The following is an 11,558-nucleotide window of genomic DNA, read 5'->3' as shown; positions in this document are numbered from 1 at the left end:
ACCTTTACGGCGGATTCATTTGTCAACAAAATGACTGATAGACAATCACCATCAAGGACATGCAAGCCACCTGGAAAGAAAAAAACACATGCCTATAAGGTTCAGAATACCATGATTTACTTTATTACTTATTCTCTCTGTATCCAACAAATATTAAGAATCAATATATGTGGATCTATCTTTGAGTATATTATTTCTTCATTGTTTAGAACTTCTTAACCGTTCAAGATATGGAGAGTGCCAATTGTGGGGGGATTTTATGGGAGTGAAAGGCATGATAGAAAAAGGGTTGGATGCAGATATCAGTAGTCCTTTTGGCCTCTCTCACAATCTTGTGGAGGCCATCGCTCGAGCTTGTCATGAATGGGGTTGCTTTCAGGCATGCAACTTCATCATCCTCTCCTCTCTTTTCTCTCTTCATTTTTATGCCCTACTGTCTGCACAGCCATTACTCTTCGGCAGCAGCAATGAATATTAAGATTTTTGAATTTCTTATTATAGTTTATCGGTTTCCATACTTTTGATTATGACTGTTTGACTGTTTTTCTTTATCAAAGTTGTGTACAATTTATTTAATTTTATTTATCATTGAATCTTATTTTCTTAAATTGCTTATTCATTTTGATAATAGATTATTTTAACTAAAAGAGGGGTCAATTTTTTATTGAATATCAAAAAGAGGAGAACAACATAAGAAACAAATGGAACTATAGAGCTTTATCCTGGTCCACAAGTTGAACTAGCATCTCAGATAAATCAAGTGGAAGCATCCTATGATCAATAATATACCAAACCGGCCGTTTCTTAGAGGCCCATTTAGCCAAAAAATCAGCCACACCATTCCACTCATGAGGGATATGCATAAAAGACACTGAATTCATAGAATTGCATAATTGAATGATTTGTTGAATAACCAGAGCGAAATGCCAATCGACATGCACAAGGTCCCTTTTATTCAATAAATTCACAACCACTTGAGAGTCAATCTCATAGATGATTCTTTTCCAGCCATGTTGACAACACTGTTCCACTACAACCAAGATAGCCAGGGCTTCCATGAGGTTATTAGTATGGTAACCCTTGTGTATGGAAAACATAAACTGAATATGACCAGAACTATCACGACCAACTCCTCCAATACCAGCCAGACTAGGATTTTTCCGAGGAGAACCATTAGTGTTGATTTTAAGAATGCCTGCCTCAGGAGGAGACCAATATCCCTAACAATTAACATGCTAAGAGTGTTGCTTAGCTCTATTCCCAAAGCGAGTGTGGGGGATCGAGGGAGTGCAACCCTAAAGAGGAAAGGAGAGGCGAGAGTAAATACTAGTATCTCTAGGACCCAAACCCCCACTAATGTCACATTTAGCTAGGAGAGTTTCCTACAGAGAACTAATAATTTTCCCCCATACGTGTCTGATCTCAAACTGCAAATCAAGAAAGATCCTCCTATTCCTCTCAAGCCAAACATGCCATAAAATAAAGGAAGGGCCAATAGTCCATGCAACCTAAAGAAAATAAGTCTTGGAAGGGGAATAGCACAAACGGTCCCAGAATTTAGACAAAGAGGAAACATGCCAGCACATGCATCCCCACACACTCCACCAGAAGTGCTAAATCTGTTTGGCAAAGGGGCATTGGAAAAAAAAGTGAGATACAGTCTCTTCACTATTACGATAGAAAACACAGATGGAAGGCCCCTTGAAGCCTCACTTGTAGAGATTATCCCAAGTAAGACAATTATTGTAAACCAAAATCCAAAAGAAAAAGTTACACTTAGGCCAGGAAAAACTATTCCAAACTTTCTTTCACCAAGAGACCTCCACCTCGCCAAAAAGTTGGTTCGTCAGCACAAGGTACCTAGAAGAAATAGAATACTTGCTAGAAGAAGCACCTCCCCAAGCCAAAACATCAGGTTCCTACAACAAGTTGCACTCCCTAGAAGCCAATATCTAAGAAAGTTCCAATTGATCCCCTAGAGAGCCACCCAGTGGCCAATTGATTGCTATTCAAAGTATTGATTTTTTTTTTTATCATGCTTACTTAGATCTTGATTCTAATCTCTCAAAAGGAAGAGTGGTAAATTAAATTCAAATATAAAAGAACAATTGTGTGTTAAGTTTAGATAAATATATTGTTGAAATATTAATTTTATGACTATATATATATATATATATATTTTAATCTATATTTTTTTGTTATGTGTATGTTCATACATGTTTGGATACACAAGTTTAATTTCTCTTTGTTTTATGTTGTTTTACTTTTTCTATTTTGAAATTTTTTTTGGTTGGTTTTGATCTTGTTAGCCTCAAAGTGTGTGTTCTTGATCTTTTCCCTGACCCTCCTCTTCATCTTTTTATTCTTTTCTTAAATCCGCAATCTGCAATTTTAGTTTTTCATTTTGGCTCTCTTACATTTTCGTGGCAAATCATATAGTACAATGCTAAATATTGATGCAAAAAAGTTGCTAGACAATGAGAAAAAAAAAAAGAAAAAAAAAAGTTTTAAATATAGATTTTGCATGTAAATTTAGAATTGTACCAGAGGTTTCAAGATCTTCTAAAATTTGTTCTCTGTTTTCAAACTTCTATTAAATAAGGCTACTGTAATGCATTTAATACCTCTGATCATTTATTCAGTTCATCTTTTATCTTGTGATTCATTGAATCAATACAAATACATTTTTGTGTATTAAAAACAATTCATTACTCACTAGACAGTCAATAGCTGTAGACAATATGAATAGTAAGAAATGAAAATTTCAGATTTTATAACGTTAGCTTAATTTTTTTGTGTTGATTGAATTTGATGATAGGTTATAAATAGTTGTCTACTTCCATTTTTACCCATCTCTTTGTAATAAATCAAGAAGTATAACTTAAAATATAAAAACTAAAATAAAAATAATCACATAATCTAATCCAGAAAAACCTGGAAACTGTTGAGAAACATGTGTCTCAACCTTGCAATCTTTTCTTGGAAAATTCTAGAATTAGTTTGTGGGAGTTTTCCACTTGTTTATGCTTTGGAAAGTGGTTAGTGAGCTGTTAAATGAGTCTTGTCCTTAGTAGAATATAGGTAGGCTATTTTTAGAGCCTTGATGACTCATTTTGTGACTTTTATGGGAGTCTAGACTAAGAGACAAAATTGTGGACAGGATTACTACTTTTAACCTGGTTGTTTTTCCATATTGGAAATGTAAATGTCAAAAATGGGTAACATGTGGCATGGTAGTTTTGCTCATGGTTTTGTAAAACCATAAGTGGTTTCCAGGTTGTAAAATCACTATAAAAGGAGGGCTTGGGAGGTGTTTGTGTAATTGAGTTTAGTTTGCAAGACTGGTGCTAGAAGGAGTCTCTTCAAGTTCGAGTTGTGGTGATGTGCTCTTGTAAGAACTTGCATTGCAAGTGTATTGTAATCATCTTGGTTTGATAATACATTGTGTGAGTTATGGAGGGTGGGGTTTTTCTCCCGGAAGGGTTTCCCACGGTAATCATTGTGTTGTGTGTTTTTGTTATTTTGATTATGTTATTATGCATTTCTTGAGATCTTTGCAATAGTTACTTTTATTTGCATAATCGTCCTCTCAAAGATTAGCGTAGGAAGCAATTCCGCGCACTTTTGCTTCTTTACAAAAACTGCAAATTAAAATGTGAGTGGCTTTTGAATTTAAATGCATTTGTCAAGATCTGTATTTATGGAGTAAAAATGATTGCAGGTGGTGAATCATGGAATTGCAGCGTCCACAATGAATGAAATGATGGAGGCATCTCGTGAGTTTTTTGAGTTACCAGATGAAGAGAAAATGAAGTACTTTAGTTTGGACGTAATGTCAAATTTTTGCTATGCATCGAGCTTCAACTTGCAGAAGGATGAAACCATTTCTTTCTGGCCCAGCACTCCCTCCTCATTTAGGTAACCATATTTTTTATTATTTTTATCCACATCTTTAACAAATTTACGTTTAGTTGCATCACAAAACTATCTTTATCTTACTTTCATCAATCAAAATCGACTTTTAAATGTTTGTAAGAATATAAATTTCTACCAGTGGTAAGGAAAATTGGAATAAGGCACGCAGAACGCATTGAACACTGCTGACATTGATGGAATTTTGAAAAAAATAAAACAAAAAACAAGGAAAGATTATAAAATAGCAAAGAGTCTTAAGAAATTCAAACTTTTAGGCGAAACCTTTTGTTCTGTACAAGCCATCAGTTTGGACCCATTATCTTGTGATCAAGCTAAATAATTTTCATTAGTACAAAAAATTTTCAAATTTTCTTCCGCTGTGGTGAGCGCAGTGAAAAACATAATCATGATTATTTTATGTCTGTATGCCATAATTTTAGCAAGAAGACGAGAGGAAAAAAAAAAAGGTTTTCAGTTTTAATATTTTAAAATTATTTTATTACTGAATACAGGGTTTTCATTTCATTGATGTTATCCCAATAGTTATATTTGTCAACCAATATGGGTATTAAAATATATTTAAGATGAATACATAATATTTTTAGAACTATTAATTAGATTTTTAATCTTAAAATTTTACCTATATTCATGTTATTAATATATTCTACATTACTATTTGTTACTACAAATGAAAGCAACTACTTAATGTGACACTTGTTAACATATTTGAACATTGGTAGTTGATATATCCAACAATTATTTACATATTTGAACATTGGTGGTTGATATATTCAACCATTATTTACATATTTAGAAATTGGTGGTTGATATACTCAACCATTATTTACATCTTTGAAAATTGGTGATTGATATATTCAAGCAGCATCACTCTAACTAATCTTTAAAAATTCTAATTTAGTTGTAACGAATAAACAATTCAGTCTCCCCAAACTCTAGCAATTGTAATCTTGATAACTAATTTAATCAAGACATGTGACATATTAGCCTTACCATTATTGTATTTGTATCATAGGCTATACTATTGCAATCAGTTATTAAATTTTTCTATCTCAACTAATTAGTATATTTCATTTTAATTTGAACTTTTAATTTTTAAAATTTTAAAATCTATCTTACTTGAATTTCATTGACTTATAAATTTGAGTCTTATAGGAGCAAGCACTGCCTGATATTTTAGAATGTAAAAATATTTTGTTATGTAAAACTATTAAATCAATAATATTTACTATATTATACAATTATTTTAATTACAATACCATTTATATTTAATTAAAAATATTATTTTTCTAAATTAAAAATTAAATTTTTAATGTAAAAATATAATTTAAATAATTTAAAAATTAATCCAATTGTATAATATTAATTAATTATTAATAAAATTTTATCAAATTTTTAACTTTACTACTCTATCTAATTAAGCTATTATAAATTAGGGTAAATACATACCACTCTATGACACTTGTCTACACACTTAAACATTAACAATTGATATAATTAAGAAAATACTATTAGCCTCTCCAATCTCTAGCCATTCTTATCTTGATACTTATTATAATTAAGACATGACTAATATCTACATATTTATAAGTGTAGTGCCTACCCCTAGTTCACATTTTGTTTTAATTGCCAAAATCTTTTAGGCCAGTTTTATACTTGATGTTTAGTAGCATTACTTTCAGATTATCAGATGTTGTTTTACACTCAATTTATTATATGATGAGATGACTTGGTACTCTATATTTCATGCATGTATGATGATTATTCAATGTTTTCAATTATTGATGATGATTAGTTAGATGGTTTATTCTCACATGTGCTTTCTTATGGATACTTACCCCATACTGCATGTGTATGGTGTGCGTGTTTGTTTTTTTTATGTATGGTGTTTCTGATGTGGTTAAGGAAGGGAGTCGTAGTCACCTGCTAGTCGGGATCTACACGATGCACCACTTCCTGCCATTGTCTGTTTAGCTTAGAATATTGTGTCTGTACATGCGTGGATTTTATGCAGGTTGTAGGTACCGGGTATCGACTTCCCTGAATTGCCAGGATGAGCGTACCCTATCGCATTATCTCAATGGTAAGAGAGGGGAGATAAACTCTTAAGTCCAATTCCTAAACCCTTTAGCCAATTGTCCTAATTGATAATTAGGGCAAGTATCTGAGTTAAGTACCCTCTGAATGCATCAAATGATGTTATTTCGTGATTATAACCCTTTTGTTTGATTTAGTATGTATTTTTCTATGATGGGTTTTCGTATGTTGCTTTATGAGTCCTTGATGTATTTTCTATTAATTAAGTTTAATTAAAAGGATTAATTAATGATTTAATTTAATAGAAAATTATTATGATATTTTAATATTTGATTATATTTAATTAATTGAGAAATTAACTAAATAAAAAGAATTAAATTTGGAGATAAAAGTTTAAGGATAATTTAGAACATTATAATATTTATTTAATTTAATAATAATATATTTAGAGTTCATTTTTAAATAAATGCTAAATATTATTGTTATTTAAGTTAATTAAATATTTTATCAATTAAGTTCTAAAATAAAGTAAAAAGTGAAAATATATTAATTATTAAAAGTTGTAAGATTGCATGATGTGAGCATGTGTTGAAAATAAAGAAATTAATTAAAAAGATAAAATAAGAGGAAATTATAATATTATTTTAATCTCATAAAGTGCGCATGGGATTAAAAGTAATAAAGATTAAAAATAGAAGTCAAGTGGAATATTAAATAAAGTTATTTAATGATTCATTTAATATGCATTAAAAAGATAAAGCAAAGATTAATAAAAGATAATTTTGGAGTTAACTCAGTTGAGCAAAGAGTCCTCTCGGGTGAACGCACAATTAGTGCCCCGATTTGAGGAGAAGACTCCTTATAACAACTTTGGGGGTTCATTTTTGGGGGACACGAATTTGGACCGAGAATTTTGGAGACAGGAATTTTGGAGAGAGTTTTTGGAAGCAAATTTCAGAAGGAGAATTCTAGGAAAGATTTTCAGAAGAAAGTTATTGAAGAGGAGCGAGTTCTCTTACAGATTTTGGGGATTGCATATTAGCATCAGGTTCAGGTAGGGTCTGGTATTTTGACCCCTAAATGATTTAAGAAATTTAATATTTTCTGTCTACTTTGTGATTGTAAGAATCTTATCTTCTTGAATGTATCATTTCTTCGTTCTGGATCTTTTGCTATTCGATTTCATTGTAATCTAGATTGAAAAACTGTTTAGGAACATCCTTCAACAAAATTAAATCGGGATTTAGAATTGAATTAAAATGGAGTAGAGATAGAATTAATTGGGGAGAGTTTGGAGATTAAAAAAGAAAAATTCGTAGAGTTGGAATTATTTTCTCTATCAGATTATAATTATAAATGTTTAAAAAAAAAAAAATTATAAATAAATAAATAAATATGTTTCAGTATATTTGTTTTATTAAAATTTTGTAATTTACCAAAATTATAATAAAATAAATTATGAATAAGAAGGAAAGCTTTGATTATTTTTAAATTTTATTAAAAAGAATTTTTAATAATCGAATTAAATTTTAATATTAATGGGGTCTTTAAATATACAATCATTTAAATGGAAGGAGGATGTTTTATTATAAATGAATTCATATACAAAGAATAATAATATATTTATAGTTTTTAAAATAATAATAATAATAATAATAATAATAATAATAAAATAAAAATTATGGGGGGGGGGTGTGGAAAAAGTTTGTTATATTAAAACAAAAATAAATAAAATTTTAATTTTTTTTTTTTATCACCCACCATTGACGGCGGACGTACTGCCTGCATACCTACGGTATTCGCAGGGTACTGACGTACTTGCAATATTCGCAGGGTACCTGCGTATACCGCAGGCAATAATAATGCCAGCGACCCTTTTTGTAAGGAGTCTGCATGGCTATAAAAGCCATCGGCTTTAATATATATGCAATGTGTTTTGTTTTTATTATATTATAATTGTTTAAAATTTATTATTATTTAATAGTAATTTTATATATATTTTTAAATATTAATTATAGTTTATATTAATATATGTTAATAAATATTAACTTTCTTACTATTTAGTATGATTTTTTTTAAATAATAAGTTTTATTATATTTACTAAAAAGGGTTTAAGTTAAAGATTTAGTTAATCATTAATTAAGTTAATTAATGATATAATTTATAAACAAGAATGAGTTTAACTGCTAGGGTAAAATTAGTGATTCTTATCTACTTGAAAATTTATACTGATAACGAAAGCTGAAACCTCATATATAATTTAACTACGTGATTTAATAATAATAATAATAAAATAAAAATGAAACTGTACTATTTTGTTTGTACTATCCATGCTTTGGGGATTTTGGGGTTGTCCTAGAGTGTTGGCCAGTTTAGGATGTTTACCAGAGGCTCGGGGATTATGTGAATGTGATGTTATGATGATTTGGTCTCGATCTTTTTTAACCCAACCATGGTAGTGTGATGGAGTGCTCTATGACATGATTGTATTTACTAGTTGTTATTGCTTTCAGTCTTCTTGGGTGAAGCTGAGGTGTATGTTTATGAGATACCCGACTTAACCATTTTTGAGTCATCGATCTGTTATATTGGATAACCATTTTTGAGTCATCGATCAGTTATATTTGATAACCATTTTTGAGTCTCGATCAGTTATACTTGGATTGCTTTTTGGTCGCTTGAGAGGATTGAAGTGTTTGTTATGTTCTTGATGATGTCATGTGTTGACTTGACCATTTTGGAATCTTTGATCAGTATTGTGATTTATCATTGATGCCTTCAGTTGCTGATAGAGAACTATTGTGATCATATGATTATTATTTGATGCTTACCTGTTGCTCATGAGGAACTGATGTAATTTTTGTGGCTTATCTTTTATGATGTTTTTCAGTTGCTTGTATAGGACTGAGGTGATTTTATTATGATTCTTTGATTTGTGATTTCATCAGCCTAGGGTAGGTTATCTATGTGTAGTGTCGGGAAGTGGCTTGCAATGGGGATCGGGGCCCTAAGAGGCTGCCTGGAGTAACCCATTGTAAGTTGTTTTAACAAGTGAAAACATCTCACCTAAATACTGACTTAAATGAACCTAATAAGATAATTGTATGTTCTCTCCCATGCCATGAGTGCTAGTACAGGCTAGGATGGGGTAGAGAGAACGCTTGGTTACGACCTTGCATTCCGCAGTATGCCTCGTCAGTACGAGAGGATACTAGTGGCCGCAGGAATCACTAGGGACCCGGGATTCCTAAGGGATTGCTCGGGTAACTTCTACGTGACTTTTGTGATGACACTTTCCTGCTTGCATAGTAGGATTCCTACGTGTCTTTGTGGTGCCTCTGGGTCTAGATGTCTTTCTATGTTGGAACCTTTGCATTAGTGTACTTTTAGGATTTCCCAGACTTAGAGAGTACTTGTGTTTTGTGTTTGATACCTTGTTTGGGACTTGAGACTATCTCTTCAGCGCGGTGGGAGTGGACCATTTAGGTTCCACGCGATCGGGTGGTAGTGCTTTTTACTCTTACCATTTGAGATCCGTCCGTGGTCACCGTGGCTAGAGCTTTCTTGGTTGGCATTTACCTTCACTATGTTCTTGGATTACTATGATGGATGGTTAGATTTTATGATAGATGTTTTATCATTATGGATGTATGGATGTATCAGGTATGTTATTAGTTCCATTTATTTTACTGTACTTTGTATCATGGATTTGAGGATGATGTATCTTTATCTTTACATATGTACATTCTTTTAAGCCTTTCATACCCTGTGACATGTACAGTGGATGATTGAGCATTCCGAATTAATTTGCCAAGAGGCATTCAAAGAAAATGTATATTATGGACATTGGACTTTCTTATTATTCTTTCATGTGGATGTGGTAGTTGTTAGACTTAGAATTTAATTAAAATTAAATGTGACTCAACGTCTTGGGATCCTTAAGGTGTAACTTGTGATGTATGTTTGTTGATGATTACATGTTATTGCTTCTGCTACTATGTGTTTGATGTGTATGTTATACATTCTTACTTTTAAAAAAAAAAAAATGTTTAGCAAACTTAGTGAAACTCTAGGTTAATTCTTTTGGATCCCTTGGCGGGGCGTTACAATAAGTTAAAAAAATCCTCTCCAAAACAATAATATGACATCAGGTGATCAATACTTTTCTCTAAGATTATTATTATTATTTATTATTTAAATTGAAAAATGTCGAACTATATCATCAATTATAATCTTGGCTGCTGAACAGAAATACGAACACATTATTCTCACTTTGCAGGAAATCAAATGTGAATTTCTGTTATCAAATGCATGGAGTGGTAAGGAAGCTTTTTGGTGCGATTTTACAAAGCCTTGGGCTCTGAGAAAAGTATATTGAAGAAGTGTTTACATAGTATTCTCAGATTATGGTGTGCAATTACTATCCCAAATGTCCAGAGCTCGAGTCCACTCTTGGTGTAGGGAGTCACACAGACCCAGGTTGGATAACTTCATTGATGCAGGATGATGTCACTAGTTTACAGGTTCTCCATGAAGATTGTTGGATCACAGTCAAGCCTATTCCACACGCTCTTGTCATCAATCTCGGTGATGTACTCCAGGTAATTAATTTCTCTTCTTTTCACAAGTAACTTGAAGGAGATGTTTACAAATTAGGAATTTAATCCTCAACATTAACTAGAATGCTCCATATGAGGAGCACAAAGCTTGTAAAAGTTTCAATATTGGAAATACAGAGTGGACGATCATAATAGTCCACGTAGAATTTGGATGATGATATCAATAATATTTAAGAGAACAAATTTCTACAATCTATTATATTGTACTGATATGTTTCTAGATTCGATTGTGTTAAGAATTTTACCATCAATGTTTCGAATCACACTACGTGATCATCATTAGGATGAAGAGCAAGAGATGCAAAAGAATAGTCATCCTGATGATGGATATTGTAGTGTGATTCAAAATGTTGATGGTAAAAATCTTAACACAATTGGATCCAAAAACATATTAGTACAATCAATAATATTACGTTTTCCACTCACTATTTATTTCCTTAATCTAAATAAACATTAGGGTTTTCTTTGTCTTTTAGCTGAGGAGGGGTGCTAATTGTGATGAAATTTGGAATAGGCACTGAGTAACGAGAAATACAAGAGCGTAGAGCACCGAGCCATCGTTAATGGAAGAGAAAATTGAATATCTGTGGCGACGTCATATGGTCCATCTATGGACACCATTATTAGGCCTGCTCCTGAGCTTCTATTGAATGGTTGTAAGCCTGCTTATAGAGAAATCATCTATACTGAATATATGAAAATGATTCTATGTGGAACTCTTGAAGACAAACGTTCATCTGATTTCCATCGCTTGGAAATACAATGAAATGGAGGCTAAAATAGATTGTGAACATATATCTATGTATAATTTGTTTTGACAAATTATAGTGTTGTATTCTCTTTAAAAAAGCTAGAAATCCATTTTTAGCTTATATTATATAAATTGAGGAATAATAGTTCCTCTTGTAAAATAATATTTAATACTTCAGCTAAGATGATGCTTGATAAATGTTACACGTTCAGTAACT

General features: G+C 31.6%; 1 pseudogene; it reads left to right on the top strand.

Moving 5' to 3' along the window:
* The first annotated feature begins 259 nt into the window (after nt 1-259).
* Nucleotides 260-11,356, top strand: LOC149534335 (fe(II)/2-oxoglutarate-dependent dioxygenase 4-like; annotated as a pseudogene).
* Nucleotides 11,357-11,558: the final 202 nt, after the last annotated feature.

The sequence above is a fragment of the Cupressus sempervirens genome, chromosome 10 (genome assembly GCF_028749045.1).
Source record: "Cupressus sempervirens isolate cs-2001-9-10 chromosome 10, ASM2874904v1, whole genome shotgun sequence".
In the NCBI taxonomy this organism is placed as follows: Eukaryota; Viridiplantae; Streptophyta; class Pinopsida; order Cupressales; family Cupressaceae; genus Cupressus; species Cupressus sempervirens.
This window is presented reverse-complemented; position numbering and strand designations above follow the sequence as displayed.